Genomic DNA, 17,094 nt, shown 5'->3' on the forward strand with positions numbered 1-17,094 from the left:
TGTGTGTGTGTGTGTGTGTGTGTGCGTGTGTGTGTGCACGCAAAAGGGGGGTCTATCCCCAGACACAAGTTGCTCAGTTTTTTGGAAAGTCTCTGGCCCACCCAAGAGGAAAGAGTAGGAGGAGGAGGAGGTGGGGGGGAGGGGACCAAGGCCTTGGGGGAACAAAGCCTTATTTCAAACTTGCCGAAAACAGGGGTCTTTATGCTGTGATGCTGGGGCCCCCTCCTATGTAGGGAGATGTTATCGCAAAGATGCAATATCCACCTCGGCATAGGGCCGGGGGGGTGGCTGCATAGGCCTCCAGTGTTACACTAAGTACCCTGGGGCACTGACCTCACTAATGAAGTCTCCCTTGGCTGCTGCTACCCACTACTGTACCGTCCTTTGTCTTTCACACGGGGATCTCTCACTCTATTTGTCTGTCTGCCTTTCTGTCAGCCTGCCTGGCTGCCTGCTAACAACAGCTGTGTGTGTGTGACCGTTGGTCATATTTTGTCTACTTTGATAGTTTGTTTATATAGCTTATTGTTAGTCTGTTTTGTCCTCTCATGGTGGTGTTTGTTTGTTTTGTCTGCCTCTTGATTTGCACCACGGTCCTTTTCTTTGAGTTTGAATGTCTGTCTTTCTCTCCCATTCGTCTATCTGCATGGCTGTCTCCATAGGTTGCTTTGAAGTGTCTCTCTGATTTACTGTCCGGCTGTCTCTTATAGTCCTTTTGACTTTGAAGCTTTCAGTTATCTAACCATCGAAGCCTCCCCTTTCACTCACTGTGACTTTTATATGTGGCCTTGAGTTGCATTTAAAGATGTTACTCCAAGCTCTCCAGGGAATCCACAAGTGGGAAAAGGGAAATTTGATTTTGCGAGATGGGGATCGGGAGAAAAGCACAATTAAAGTGGACGCCCCACATTCCTGCGTGGAGCCAGTGGCCTGGGGATAGGATTTGCTCAGTTTTCCTGACAGCTTGGAAATCCCACCACTCCACGGCTTGATCCTCGTCTCAGCTTGCATCTTCTGTCCCAACCCAAAATTTAAAGATCGAAAATGGTATTAATTTAGGGGAGAGACAGAAGAGGGCTGTGAGGAATTTGTGCGAGCTTCAGAGACGTCAAGGACTTGGAGGCCGTGAGACCAGTTGACAACTTGATTTCACTGTAAAAACACATTAATAATTGTACAAATTCTGTATTTAACACACTCCAGGGAATCATAGGAGGGACTGCGGGTTAGCAGTTCTGTGTATTTGAACTATTTCAAAGCTGTCAAAATCCAACCTTTGCCATAACACTTTTTAAAATTTGATAGGTCTTTTATCTTGCTGAGTTTTATACAGTCATCATATAGGATGGATCTTCCACCCTCCTGTTGATGCTGCTAAGCCATCACTAGTCTCAGTCAAGGGGTGTGGCACCCCTTCTTTCAGGCACCAAGCAAAGAGAGCAGGTCCCTCTGCAATTCCACAATGCCCAGCCCCTAGACAGCCAAAGTGGAAAGTTTGCTTTAGCACCCGCTGGGTTAGAAGATGAAAGAGCTTTGGGATGACATGGGTCTATGGTCGGGGGACGAGGGGGAGCACTGAGCATGGGAGGGGGGGGGCTTATATCTCTTTATCCCGTCTGGCGTGCTGTGGCTGGGCTCGACCCACATCAGCTGTCCACTTTTCTCCAGCTGCCAGTCGCCGTGCAGTCCAAAGCTGGCCTGTCTGCTGATGGATTACCTGGGCGAACGAGTGTACCCCTTCATCCCCTTTTGCTCTGAATATACAGCTCACCCTACCCTGCCTGAAAGCCCTCACCTGAGCACCCCTGCATGGCCCTAGGGTGCAGTTATAAAAAGATGAAGGGGTCTGGGGCTTGAGCTGGGTGGGGCTGGACTAGGGCATTGGCAGGGGTTTGTGGGGGACTGCTGTAGCGGTGTTTATGGGGGCTAGCCAGGATTAGTTGGCGGCTGGTGGTTATTGATTCAATTTGAGATGCTTTTTTATCTGCAAGCCGCCTAAGGCCAGCGCACATGCTAGCTTCCTCCAATGGGCCCTAATCCCTGCTGGTTATAAAAGGAATATGCCTTTGGTGGCGGAGGAGATGCTCTGAATGCCTGCGCAGCAGCAGAGGAGGCATCTGTCATGTGTGTGTTTGGTCCAGCCGGCACTGGGATCAGGGGGGCTCGGCATGTTGGCTACAGGTTTTAGCTGGTGCTGAGAGCTAGAGTAGAGAATGAGTCGGCGTACTTTTGGTATGCACTCACAATTTGCACTGCTGGTGGTATCCTTGTCTACAGCATTTGCATGTATACATGCTGTAGCTTAACTTGCAGGAGAGCCATGAGCCTCATTTTTACATGGGTGATTAAGCATTCATTGACATTTTTAATTTGAGACGTGATTCCATAAAGTTCATTACACGTCTTACTCCTATTGCAAAAGGGCAAATTGCCTCATGTGTTTACAAAAGTTGGAGAATGATTGAAAAGAACGACAATGAGTGACAGGCACCAGAAGAGCGTGAGGGGCAGAGACCAGAGGTTAATGAGAAGACCAACAGAGGCTGATGGATGATGAAAGAGTGATTCAGCTCTTTTTCTCCTCCCCTCCCTCACTTGTGTGTTTATTCTGAGATTGTCATTTGTCATTGGTGGAGGGCCTTTCTTTCTCTCCTGCGACAGCCAGCTCCAAATCATGCGCAGACAGATGGCGGGGCCAACAACTCAAATAGAGATGGGATGGGGGAGAACCAAGGCCAGCATCCCACGTTTGATGTCTCTCCCCTGGGCCTCATCCGCTCTGTCACCCCCCTGGATGGTGCTGACAGATGGAACTTCGAGACACGAAGCCACTGGGGACAGTGACACAGAAGTATGAAACAGAAGGAGGGATGAGTGTGAAAGATGAATGGCTTGATGAATGGAGGTTGATGTACGAAACAATGTGAAAGGCTACAGCATCTCACCATTTCAGCCTTTCATCGTGCTTGAAGCATGACTCGAATTTCATGTATCTCAGTGAGCATTGTGTTAATCAATAACACATTTTCACTTATGGAAAGAGGTGTCAAGAAAGAATGTCACTGAACTCACAGGTTCCCTGTGCTGGTCATTAGGAAGCACAGTGTTGGTCTTCTGTCTGTCTATTGGAAATGACTTAACCAAGTTAAGTACTGTGTTAAATAGCTTAAATAATGGAAAAGGATCCAGGCTGCAGAGTTTGAGGTAAAGGATACAATCACTGGTCTAGTCATCTCTGATTGTCTTGTCATTATTGACTACCCATTTCTATTGCAGCTCTATTCAGTTGAAATGGAGTACAGCATAGTAATAACAGTAGCTCCAGCAGCAGAAATGGCAACTTCTGTGGTTGAGACTGTTAGAGAATTGAGAGTTCTACAGGTAACCACTAGAGGCTGACAAACTGCTGTGACCAGCCACAGCTTATTGCCACAGCCACTGACTACTGTATTGCAGTGCCACACAAATTAAAAGCAAACAATCATGCACACACATTAGTATTGTGTATCCACTCTCATACAGGCAAACCACTCACCAGCTTCGAGCAGGATGTAATGAGGAGAGCCTAACAATTTTTATTTCTACTCTAAAACAATTTCAGGCTTGACTGGGAAACTGTTTGTCTGACTCCGATATTCTCACCATGTTTGTTGAAAGGCAAGACTCTACTCATTCATTAGGAAGACAAGATACATTCACAGGTACAACTGTATAGCTCAGGAAGTGAGTTCATTTTACTACCTTTCTCTGCTCACCATGATTAACAGGATTTCCTGGGTATGTAAAAAGAATGATGTAAGGTGATTGTATTCATCAATTCAAACTACTTATCCTTGGTAGCTGCCAGAAGATGGAACTGAACTGTTCTGTTTTTGCTTTCCATTCGTGTCTGTGCTGCCAAGGAAGTGCCAGCATGATGCCAGTATGAATGGATAATTGTTGTTGTGTCTACCTCTTGCCCAATATGGAATTTGAGAAGCTGGACGCAGTGCAGGGGACAGTGGCAATGCCAACCATCTGGGGCTTTCACCTGCCATGCTGCCCATGAGCCAAGCAGGAGACCTGGATGTCAGGGGCCTGAGGCACTGGGCCCAGCCGCCTGAAACGATTTATTCATTCTTATTTCCAGCTACCTAGGTGCAAGAAACCTGCTTTTGGTTGCCTCTGTAGTTTAGATGTCAATTATATAGCGAGGAGCTCACAATTTATTTATTGTGATGTGTGAAATTTTCAGATTTTTAGTAAACATGTTTGTGCACCCAAGACCTTGCAAGCAAAATCCCTGAGTTATCATTTCTACATGTAAGTCTTACTCACTACCACCCTGCAACCCATGCTCCATTTGTTTGCTTGACTGTGAGCTTGAATAGTTTGTATTTAATGTCAAGTATTAGAAAACCCAGCAAGCTACTTAAGAGATGATGGACTCCTGGCTTTCTTTAAAATCTTTCATGCCTATTTCTTTTTTATTATATCCTTTGGATAGACTTCATACAGTCATTGGATACATTATCATACAATCAATGAATTCGTGAAAATAATTAGGCATTACTCTAAATGCATCTCAAGAGACACATGACCTTGAAATACACCTGAAGTTTGATACGCTGGCAGTATACTTTAATATTTTGCTTCCAAACCATGCATTTTTTAACTTAAATCTCAAGTGTTGGCGTTATCTGTGTCTGTTTTGCTTTCTTGTCAGTGTTGCATTTGGCTGTCATCACACATTATAAAACTGTAAGGGATGACATCTTTGCAATCCTGCTGTAAAGAGATGCTAGAACCTGTTGCAAGTGCATGCCACTTACTGCACAGTTTATCAATTCTGATTAATTTGTTGCAGATATATCTCGCAGTAAGAGAAGATTTTGCCCCTTGTCATGTGGTGGAAATCGGGATGCCTGGCAGCTGTGTTCATGTTGGGGCCAAGGGGCAGGTCAAGTTTAGCTTCCCTGGCCTTTGCAGCCTGGAGCTCATTTAGCCCCCCTGTATTATGTACTGTATTTATCTGGCCTTTCTGATTGCTGCTGCAAGCCCTGTGGAATGTAGAGCACTTATGCACAGTTGTCATTGCAGCCCCATTCCAGAAGCTGCATTCGTGATGCATTCGTATAGGTGTGTGTGCATGGGCGTGGATGTGGATGTGGGCATCACATTGTGGGCACCCTTCCTTATGAGGACAGAATGCAAGTCCCCATAACGTAAAGCATTACATTTTAGGGTGAAGGCTTGGGTTAAGGTTAGGGTAAAATTAGGTTTAGATCACGTTTAGGTAAAGGGTTAGGGATCGGCAAATAGTGGATATGGTTAGAGTAACTCTACAGGAAATGAATGTACTGTCCTCTGAAGTGTGTGTATGTATGTGTATGTCACATCCACTCTGCCTCTCACAGGACAAGAGCATGTGTCACTGAGGTCAAGTGTTCTATGCACTTTTAGATTGAAGTTTAAGAGCAGCAGTTTTGTTTTTTTACAGTTTGTATAGTATCTCTCTCTCTCTTCTCTCTATTTCCATTGTGCTCGGTCTGTTTAAAACCAGGACCTGTTTTCCATAGTCATAGTCAGCTAGACCCTTGTCTCGCCCATAAACATTCCTTGTTTTGGAAGTCATGGACCGAAATGAATAAATGAAAGCGCTTGCATCCCATGCAGTGGGAAAAACTCTGAGCTGTGAAAAAACTGGCATTGAAAAACAGACTCACCATGTTTATGTCAAAAGAGCTGCTCTGGAAATAAACAAGATCAAGACGTTCATTAAGTTGTTGGGGTGTTTACTGACTGGACTTTGTTAATTCACTCTGCAAGGGGTGATGGTTGTGGTTGTGGGTGAAGCAGGTATGGCTGGCAGGAAAGTGCAAAAAGAGAAACAGAGAAGTAGTTACTGAATTCCTCTTTACCTCAACCTTTACACATGTACCCCACTCACTCACCTCGGCAGTATGCAGTAAGTAGTATCAAGTGATGATGCAAGAGCAGGCATGGATGCCCCCTCCCCTCCTCCCCTCTTCTTCCCTCACTTTCCTCGCCTCACTCTTTCCTCTCTCAACAACCCCCCCCCCCAATCTCCCCTTAAACCCCTCCTCCTGAACTGACATGGCACCCACCAGGCCGGGGACCAGGCTGGGGATTCTGAGGTGGCGCCCAGACTCGGATTATTTACAAGAGCTGTAGCGCTGCAGAGACTGTGGTATTTCTTCTCTCAAATGCCTGGGATGGAAAGGCATGTTATGGGGAACACAGAATATCTGCTCCCTCTGACTCTGACTCTTTCTCTGCATTCTCTCTGTTGCTGTCTCAGTCTGTTTTTTGCAGAGTAGGAAGACTTGTCACACTGAGACAGTCTGAGTCACTCATGCAGTCTCACACGCTTCTAATAATGAGAAACACTCGTGTGTTTTGTGTTCAAACACACAACTGAACAGTTTCAGTTGTGAGATTAAGAGGGAGCATGTTCTAAAGTTTGGCACAGCAAGCCTTTGCACTTTCTGGAAATTGGTTTGGAATAAGATCAATTCTTGCTTTTCTGAAACATACCAATCCAGGTATGGATGGGGGTGACCCCTGTTTACCACCAGTGCTTCCAAAGCTCCTGGTATCACTTCTCTAGCCTTTTGTGACAAAGCAAAATGTTCTCCAGACTCTGTGACTGCAGGATACCTGAGCCAGCCTGCATACATGCTTCTGCAGGGGTTGGTGAGTGTGGTATGGAAGTGGGGTGCAGATAGGGGAAATCGCATGGATGCGATCCGGCATTGATGCCATGTTCCACATGCCCAGAATAGCCAGCCGTTCACGGATATCTCAGTACGCACAAACACTGTAAATTAGAGGCCTGCAGGTGGCAAAAAGGGTCGTGAAGGGAATGGAGTGGGGGGACACTGGGGAGTGGAGGGAGAGGGTTGACAGGATTTGAGGCTTACTGCGGGGTGGGGGTTGTTTCTGGGGAGTGTGAGGCAGTGTGGAGTCAGCAGGGGTCAGGTTTGCTGTCTTGGGTATCAGCATCCGGACACCGACGCCAAAACAGCACAAACTGGAGAAACGATTAGACGAAAGGGAGAGATGCAGAAAGCTCCAGTGAGGGTCACGCTGTTTCACGGCTACTGTAGCCCCCTGGAGAGATGAAGACATGGCGAACGGGGCACAGAAGGGGGGCCGCAGAATGAGACAGCAAAGATGAAGGAGAAAGCCTTGGCGTCGGCCAGGGCTCGGGGAGGGGTATGTTATGACATGGAAATCCCAGCCTGTTGGTCATGCTGGCCTGTGTGGGGCTTTGAGCGGCAGGACGGCCTCAGAGTCCAGCCTAGCTGCCTCCTACCTGACGCTGGTTGGAGCCAGGATACGAGGAATGAACCTGTCACTGACTCCACTGCTTGTAAACAAACCAAATACCGTGGGAAAGATGAGGTGTGAAGCAGAGGATGCTGCTGTCTCCATGCCCTCTCTCTCTCTCTCTCTCTCTCCCTCTCTCTCTCTCTCTCTCTCTCTCTTTCGCTCAGCAACCCCTAACTTTTTCCTCTTGTGTCAGCGAGAAATCAAATACCACCCCCTTCCTTCACTGATGTCCTGAACTCATGAACTTTCTGAAAACCATGTGCCGTTTTATTTGTTTGCCACGTGAACTATTGAGGTGAGCCAAACCTGAAGCTCGCCTCCTCACGCCTGCAAAACACTCAAAATTACGCTTCAAGTTGAGAGCTCATTAACCACACAAAAAGATCCAAATCCTGCCTGACATTTCCATGATACATGGATATTAATAGCTAATATGGTTTCTTTATGTCCAACATTTCACTGGGTGCCCGATAGTCTTAAATTCTTTCCTGTTGGGGATAAATATAGATTTCTGTCCTCAGTACAGCTTGTTTGAGTTTCAGTTCCAGCTAGTTTACTCTTTTAATAATAAGCTAATGCACCAGAATAGGCAATATTGCAGGTCTCTATGGCAACTACAGGCTTTGAACACAAGAGATAGAGAACATGGCCATCAGCAGCCAGGAAGGCAGGCAGACATTTTTAACCCCGACATTTTTGAGAGATACCATTACAAGTTAGTCCAAGACTTCCCTTCGCCAACCCAGCCATGAAACCCACTCTCAATGTTCTTTCCAGTTTTGGATACATGACTTTTTTCCCCCTCCTCCTCCTCGTCCTCTCCCCGACAGGTCTCACAAACACAGCCTGTCATTTTTAATAAATGCTTGAAACTAAGCACTGGTTTTTGTCTTGGAGGATCTTGAAATGACTAAGCAATGGCTGGTTGCAAAGACTCTCTGGAGAGGCCCTAGGGTGAGGGAATGGAGCTGGAAGGAGGAGCTGGCCCCCGAGACGCCTGCAAGCCGTCGGGATACACACTGGCCTGGCCACAAAAATGAGCCTCTGGCCAGTGTTGGCCGCCCCTCTGGCTTTACACAAATACACTCTCACTGACACACGCACACACCAGTGGAAAAGTGTGACTGGAGGTGGCTGAGGAGCATGTAGAGAGGAAGAAAGATGATGGGAGAATTCGGGAATAGAGGGGGGGAGTGGAGGGTTGGGGTGTTGCAAATTCATTCATATTTCTCCCCCTCCCTGCTCGAACAAGCCAAACCTCACTGGGTGAATCAGTGTTCCTCGTAAACAAGCCACAAGCACACAATGGCGCCTCCAACTCTAGAGAAAGAAAGAAATTGGTGCAATGAGAAAATAAAAGAGAAGAAAAGAGAAAAAGAGTGACAGAAAGAAGGCATGCCAAGCTCCAGACTGACATGCTGGTGAGGGGAACACACTCAGCGAAACATGCAAAAAACAAAAATAAATAAGTAAAGAAGTTGTCTAGAGGCTTACAGAAGGATTATAAATGATCCTGATCCCATCTATCAGTTGTGGCTTAACCAACAGCCACCTTCAGTCTCCGACTGTCTCTTGTGTCTAGTGCCTTTATTATTTCCAGAAAATCACGTTCCCAGCAAGCAGTTCTTTCACTTTCACAGCAGGGCTGAACGATGTGCAAAACAATTAAATTGTGATTATTTTGATAGATATTGCAAGTGTGATATGTGTCACAATTGTAATGCAAATGGTAATTTTTACATTTCATTTTCACTGAAAACATTTAGAAATGATGGTGTGATTTTTGCTGAGGGTCTGTGCCAAACAAGAATGTTCCCGTGCTTCATTTATGATGGAATGTTGTGACACATCTTACCTTTATCAGAAAATTGCAGCTCCTGCAGTTTGGATATTGCACTTGGCCATATTGCTATTTCAGTAAGGTTTCCATTAACTGGTCGGCCCTCATTTGCAGACTATAGTCTAAAACACTTTCTCATCTGTGACAGGAGCTGACCTGTGCTTGTGAGAATCTAATCAAGCAACACAAACTTCCATTTGCATTATACGTGCAGCGTGATTGATTTGTGTATTGTCACGTATCATTCAGGAACCCAGCCAAAATATGACCCTTGGTGGCTTGGAGAGAGTCATACACCTTTCTTGCCGTCATACTTCAGTCCTTACGCTCTACCATGATTGCACACAAAAGCAACAGGACCCTCTTTGGACTAATGTATTCAGATTACAGGCAATTATGGCTTATTACCATTTCGTGGAGGAAGCGGGGCTCATTTGCAGTATTTGTTCAGTGAATGTCTAATGGCGGGAAGGGGAGGGAGCCTTGTGCTTCCTGCTGCGCGAGCTGTGATGCTGCAGGAGAACTGTAGCGTAGCACAAATATTAACGACTCATTTCCCCCTCACCTGGAAGACGAGAGTGGAGCTAATCCAGATACATCAGTGCTAATAGCCCAAATAAATCACTTGTGAGCTCACTTTGTGGCTTGTTGTCTTTTGGAGGAGCAGATATGGAAAATCAAGCCACGGTCCGGCGCTCATGAAAGGAGCATGATTGTCTTGTGTTTGAACTTCTTTTACACTATCTCTCTGTTGCTGCAAAGCGTATCCTCTGATTAGACTTCCCGGTTTTCATTCTGAGTGGTAATGGCTCACAGGAAGGTTCAGTTCTTGACATGTCAACACCAAACCAGTCAGCGTTTGTGTCACATTCCTTTGGCACACTTGTATTCCATGTTCCTTTGCTACAATTATACACACATGTTGAAAAAGACACTTCTGATTCTTTTCGTTTGAGCGATTCTGTGAGTAATCATCATGTTGTGCGTCTTTGTAGTAGTGGGTGGTGGGGCTAAATGAGGCCAGTACTTATATTAAGCTGACATGGCTGTGTGCTATTCACACAAGAAATGCTTGAATCTTAGATTTTCAGTTTGTGAAATCTTTACACCAATCATATTGCTGAATTATCAAATGTTAAGTATCTGGCAGCTTGCCCAGCTTAGCATAAGCAGGCCAAAGTCAATGTCACTCTGGTCCAGTTTACTGGAAAACAAAAACAGCCTACGCGTAAGTGTTAAGTGGATTTTGGAAAGTTGGTTACAGATTTTTTTTTTCTGCCGTCAAGAACTTAGCCATTTCCTTTAATATCAGAAGCTTTATCAGAGGCCTGGCTGCTTTTATGGAGCCGTTCCGGGGTAGATTCTAAATTGACACAATGAAATTCTGGCAGGGCAAGCAAACTTCCCCTTTTACCTCTACATCAGTACTGCTAATTTGCCTCACGGGCTTACCATAAAACTGCCAAATGACACTGTCACTTACTGGTGAATACACCATGCTGTCAAACTCAGCATCCCTCCAGTGAAACTACACTGTTTGTGAAGCATGAAAGGCTTGCTGTGTAGCGCTCTTCCTTTCCTCTCGACTCCCCATTTTTGTTGCTGTGCGATGGAGTCTGTGGCGGTATATTTAGGTGTACGGTTTGGGACAGGAAGAGGGGAAGCGCTGAGGTTATTTGATTGCTTCATTATGGTCATATATATGGCCATATATTTATGTACGTATACTTTGTTACGTATGTCATTACATGTACACCAGTGAGTGTTTGTTTGTTTGTGTGCATGTGCTTGTGTGTGTGTGACTGAGTAAAGAGGGCTCAGTGTTTGGACCACCCTGTGAGCTGGGCTGAGTGACAGCATGGGCCTCAAGACTCTCCTGCAGCACAGACACACACAGGAACACACACACACACACCCAAGCACATACAGTACTCAAACACACACGTCAGCGAGCTCATTTTTCAACATGTTTTCTACTCTATTAATGTCTCATGACCAAATACATATCATGCTCCAAACCAAACATGCTGTATTAAAATGAAATAAATCACTTTGGGATCAGGAGGGAACACACACTCTCTGGTACAACACTGTACCACCCAGTAGTATCACAGCAAATGTACCTGCTGTTTTAACCCTGCCCCTCTACTCTGTATTTCTCAGCACCTGATTTGGAAAGACAGGTCAAACATTACTAAGGCACTTTAGAAATAATATTTTCTCTTTCTCCGCTAACTTGAGGAATACATGTAAATGTGGTGATGACATAAAACCAAATTGAAATGAATTGTTACTTATTTTCACACCGTTTTGACTGCAATTTGCCATTATTCACCAGTTGTTTCTCTTTATTAAAGTGTTTCACTTGTAATGAATGAAGGCACGAGTCCAGTTATGCACCACAATGAAGTGCAAGCCTTGCTAACAGTGTATGTTTAGGCCTCCAGTCAGAAATTCAAAACAGGTCAGGCTGTGATGATGTCATTCATATCAAAGGCTTGTTTTTCTTCTTAACATTTCTTATTAGTCGGCCCCCTGCTATCATGTAGAGCAGACGCACACTCACTTACACTTCTGGTTTTGATATACTTGCAAGGACATTCTATAGACCGACCTTTATTTTGTTGAGGCTATGCAGAATAACATTGCTGTTTCTTGGCAGGAAAAAAAATCCATCCTGTGCAACTTTTTGATTATGTAAGTTGTTTTTGTTTTGTTTTGTTTTGGTGTGTGTGTGTGTGTGTTGTGTGTGTTTGTGAACAGTTTTTCATTCCTATCGAAATCTAATGCTCATGTTTTGTGTCCATTCAAAGCAGGACTAGTGAAGAAAATGTGCTCTTTGGCAAACTTGCAAGACATATTCAAGAGTAGCAACACATTTTTGCATGCCATGGCTGCCGGGCCTGTCAGGTACCTCCGTAGTGTCATGTTGGGCAGGAGGAAAGCCTGGGATCCATCCAAATATAATGTCAAATCCAAATTTTTATGACAGTAGGTGTAATCAAACAGCAGTAGACCACCATTTACTTTAAAAGTACAGCATATAACATCTGCCATAATTTAGTGCATGTACTCTCTTTCACTGACTGTATGTTAGCATGCATACCCTGAACAAGCTCAAAATAAATTAGCTGAAATCAAGGCCTGTGAGTCCAAGTTGCATTTTCAAGTACAACCCACTCAGCATCAGAGAAAGCTAAATCCCCAGTAGATTTCTTTGAAACTTCTGTCGCAGTCAGGTGGTCATCCCAAGACACCATTTTGGCCTTATCTTCCATGGATGTGTGTAGAGGAAGGAAGGTTGGAAACTTTGATACACTTTTTTTTAGAATTGTTAACAGTCTCTTGATCCATAGCCATGGCCATAACATCATTGAAGAATGACATAGGCCTTGGATCTCCAAAACATATGCTGTTAGCCATTAATTATCAAGAGAAATAACATCATTTCAAAATGACCAGATGATAGATGAATAATTTAATAAGTGCTTCTGTTTGACCTCTTAACCACTCTTCCATGTCTTCTGCACTGAGTCTCAGTCTCTTGTAGTTTAATACCATTATTGCATAGCGGAAGTCCTAAAAATAAGACTGCTGAGAGGAACTAATCTAGCAACCCGATAAACCAGCCTTCTCAAATGAGAGGCCAGCATTAGTAATTGAGAAGCCGATGGGAGCTTTCTCTTATTACTCTCTAACTCATACAGTACATCCTTGCCGTTGGGCTGTCCCTCTGGAGCAGCTAACACATAAAACATGAGACAGTATTGAAAAAAGCATCCCAGCTCGACTATCGTATGTCATATTTCATACTTTTGGCACCTTAAGCTGGGCTAGGGTTGATGAATTTTCCATAAACACCTGCACCTGTTAGAGTTAGTGAAGCACTTCCCTTGAAATACCAGCATTGTAGTTTATTTAGTTTTGTTGTTTGACACAGGCACTTTTATGTGAAGGTTGTCGGCCTTTCCATCAATGCACCTGTCAATAAACAGAAATCAGTCCACTTATAGTGATATTGCAGGATTCGTGACTCAGTCTGAAAAGAACCTTGCGAAGTGCGCAGAATGGGCAGCTGTTTGCAGTAGCATAAAGGGAGGGGAGGAGAGACACTGACATGCTGGTTGGTTGACGGACGATGAGGACCATCAAAGAGGAAGAAGCCAGCGCTGTGCTCTCTCCAATGATTAAAAGCAGGGGCCACAGTAATGTCTGGATGGGCCATTTAAAACTAATGAGGGAAAATAAATAGAGCCATGGCCACTGGCATGTGTAGGTGGAGTGACTATGTATCATGTGTGTGTGTACGCATATAAATGTGTGTGTGTGTGTGTGTGTGTTCCCATCTGTGTGTGTGTGTGTCAGTCTGACTATCTTTGCGGCCAGCCTCCACACTAATGTGTCACTGCCTGTAGATCTATTCTTAACCTCAGAATTGATCCGTGCATTCATATGAGGGTAATTGTCTTAGTCATATTTTACATTAAAATTGACTCACCCTGCGTCGCTGTAATTGACTGTTTATAGTATTGTGTGTGGTTCGCTCTTGAAGGCTGTAGGCAAGAGGCATTGGATTTTATGAATGAGTCATGTTCCTCTGGATGTTTGTCCTTTTCTCATGCCGCTGTGACATGCACAGGCAGGAACATGCGCACAGAGTGAGGCGGGTGACAATGAGTGGAAGCGAAGTACTGACACGGGCGCATCAATTCAGCTGAGAATCTGTGGGACTGACAACAAAACCATCTGTTCTGATTCATCAAAGGTGAAGGTTGTTGTCCTTGGTGCCTATAAGTAAATTACGTACGTCATGAATGACATCATTACTGGATGTGTTGTCTCTGTGTTTATTAGTCATCATATTTACCTCTCAAAGCTGTAGCTCAACCTGATCAAACAAAGTGCAAGCAACTTTTTTGATTCTTACTTTTCTACGATTGCTTAACCAATCTGCTATCTTAAACCATTCAGCTTCTGTTTCATTTACTGCTACATCTTTCAGTTTCTTCTCCAATAATTATTCTTGCCTCTTATTTTCTAATTCGCAGTTCTCTTCTTCTTTGTCTTCTTTTTCCCGTGTTGTCATCATCTTTTCCATGTTCAAAGCACAGCTTAGGCAAAGGCACAGACTTGCAGAGCTCCTGCAACAAGCCACGGTTTTCTTTGTTGATAATCCAAGTGCTTGGCTGGATGATAGTACGTAAAGCCAGCACATCTTAACGGATTCCAGGCCCCCTTTCACAATGTGACTTTTTTATTATTACAAGTTGCATTTAGTGTCAGAGTTGAGTTATTTCTCAATCCAGTGCTCTTCCAAGATCTAATGGGCAATTATCTGTGGAGGAGAAGTTAATGGGTGTCCCATTTCACAAAGTCCCCAGTTATTTATGTCAATGAGCGCCATTGTGTGGAAACGTGGCAGACCCGTGCTAACCGCTCGACTTGTTTAGATTTTCTCTATGGAATCCCACACCCATTGTAAGCCAGCACTAACCACAAGACCAGCGTGTGTGTGCATGTGTCTGTATGTGAGTGTGTGTGTGTTTTACACGAGTGTTAAGTCCAGTTAAGATGTACAATACCAGCGTGTGTGTGTGTGTTTATGTGTGTGTATAGACCAATGTACATAAATGCATAGACACGATGAAAGTATATACTGACAGACAAAAACGCACACACACATCGGCCACCCCAGTACGCACAACCCCGTATAAACAGACATCCCGCCTCCCACATACACCACACACACACACTCACCACAGACACTTACACAAGCACAGCCGTAGACCTACCACCACATACCCAGACACCCCCCTACACATACACACACATGCACATAGCTTGAGACCCACAGCCCCATATGCAGGCATCCCCTCATACACACACACACACACACACAGATCCAGAGACCCACCACCAACATCAACACCCACAGGCTCAGGCTTGGTGACATCATGGCTTGGATGACAGCACGTCTTCCAGCCCTATTAGTCTGATTGTAGGTGGCTCCGCCGCAGTGATTTATGGGTAAATATCCATAGTCTCTCTCTGCTGGGTTGATTTATGAGCCATGTTTTGGTCCCTTTGGTCCCCAGACCACAAGACTAGGGAGGGGGAATCCTGTACAAATAATGACATTGTAAAAGTGGAGACAGAGAGAGTGAAGACCCGCCCTGTCACGCTGTCATCACCCAGTGCTGTTGACATGTTTTGATTGGTCAGTGACATCAGGAAGCACAGCACATGCATGCGTGACGCCAAGTAAAACTTTCTCTTTCAGCCATCTTGTAACTTTCTCTCTTTGCATACACCTGCCCACCTGTAAATGTGTAGCTGTCTAGCTTCCTGTCCCCATTTGAATCTGTCTTCTTGTTAGCCGTCCAGTCTTTTTGTCCATTTGTTTTCCTATTGATGTAATGTATCTGTCTTTCAGCTCTCCTTTGTCATCTGTTTTCTTTCCCTCTTTTGTCTTTCCCTCAGAAGTGTCTGAGTTTTTAAGAGCCCTATTAATTCTAACACCAGTGGAAAATGGATTAGCACAAGAAAGAAAGAAAGAAAGAAAGAAAGAAAGAAAGAAAGAAAGAGAGAGAGAGAAAGAAAAAAATAACACACTGTTCCTCCAAATCAGTCTTGCGTTCATCTTTGTTCAATATTTATGGAGCATATTACGGTTTGTATTCTATTGAAAGTTGCACAGTACTGTAAATGATTTGAGCTCTCTGGCTTTCCCTTTGTATAAACCCAGAAACACCTTGTGGCAATGTTTGAAATGTTTTTGCTCAAAACTGAGTATATATTTGGAATGTTTGTCAATTTAGTATAATTACACCAAGAACTAGTGTTGTATGCACAAATAATTTCAATTTATTTGGCTTTCTTTCACTATCTTTCCATACTTTCTCCCATTTGACTGATTTCTTCTGTTTGAACGGTTGCCTTTTCTTTTTATCTTTCCTTATTTTTCACCTTCTCACCCTTGTTTCTCTCTCTGCCAACCCAGGAACATTTTTCTATTACAGCAATTTACTCTATAATTATATATGTACAACTATTCAAGATACTCACTCTAAACAGTTACAGTTATTAATAAGTACTTATTTTATTAGCAGCAGTATTGTTATATTGTTGTTGTTGTTGGGAGGCTTGGCAGTGCATAGTGTGTATCCTGAAGCCTGCTGTCACACTGTCCTCCCAGGGGCCTGCATAGAAAGGATACACTGAAAGGCCACCAGGAACCCATTGAGAGCCCTTCAAGCAAGTTGCTAAATGTGTGTGGATGTGTGCACGTATGTGAATGAGTGGTGTGTGTGGGCATGCATTTGGATGGATTGGGATTTGTGCGTAATGTGTGTGAGCTATAATTAGAAAAGCTCTTCCTGACTGACAGGTGTCGAGGCAACCTGCTGCGGCTCCTCAGTGGTGCATGCTGGGTTTTCGCATCTCCTCTAGTCTCAGCCACTGAAATTGGCAGGTGGATGTTATTGTTGTGCAAAGTAAGGGTTGATGGAGAGATGGATCGACACAAGTAGGAAAGGGAGGATAAAAAAGGAAAGTATGACACCATTTCCTGTGTATCCTTTCAGAGCAACTCCAGCATGTTTGACATTTCCACCTCCAATGAGTAATGTTCCCTATACCGCTCCGTGTTCATGCCGCACAGTGCTCACTCAGTGGACAATGAGGTGGCAGAGATTTGTATGTGCCCACAGCCAGACACTGAAAACAGTGAGTCATAATACGCCATGCCAGCACCATACGCGCACATACAGCGTCTCATACTTACCCATACAGTGTACACGCAGAGACTCACCTACAGCAGTAACCCACAGCCACACTAAAGGTCACCACCCACCAAGCACAATGCAGATTTCATGACAAAATTGATTTATATTGATGTTCACCAGAGCTACAAGTCTAAG

The sequence above is a fragment of the Chelmon rostratus genome, chromosome 21 (genome assembly GCF_017976325.1).
Source record: "Chelmon rostratus isolate fCheRos1 chromosome 21, fCheRos1.pri, whole genome shotgun sequence".
Taxonomy (NCBI): domain Eukaryota; kingdom Metazoa; phylum Chordata; class Actinopteri; order Chaetodontiformes; family Chaetodontidae; genus Chelmon; species Chelmon rostratus.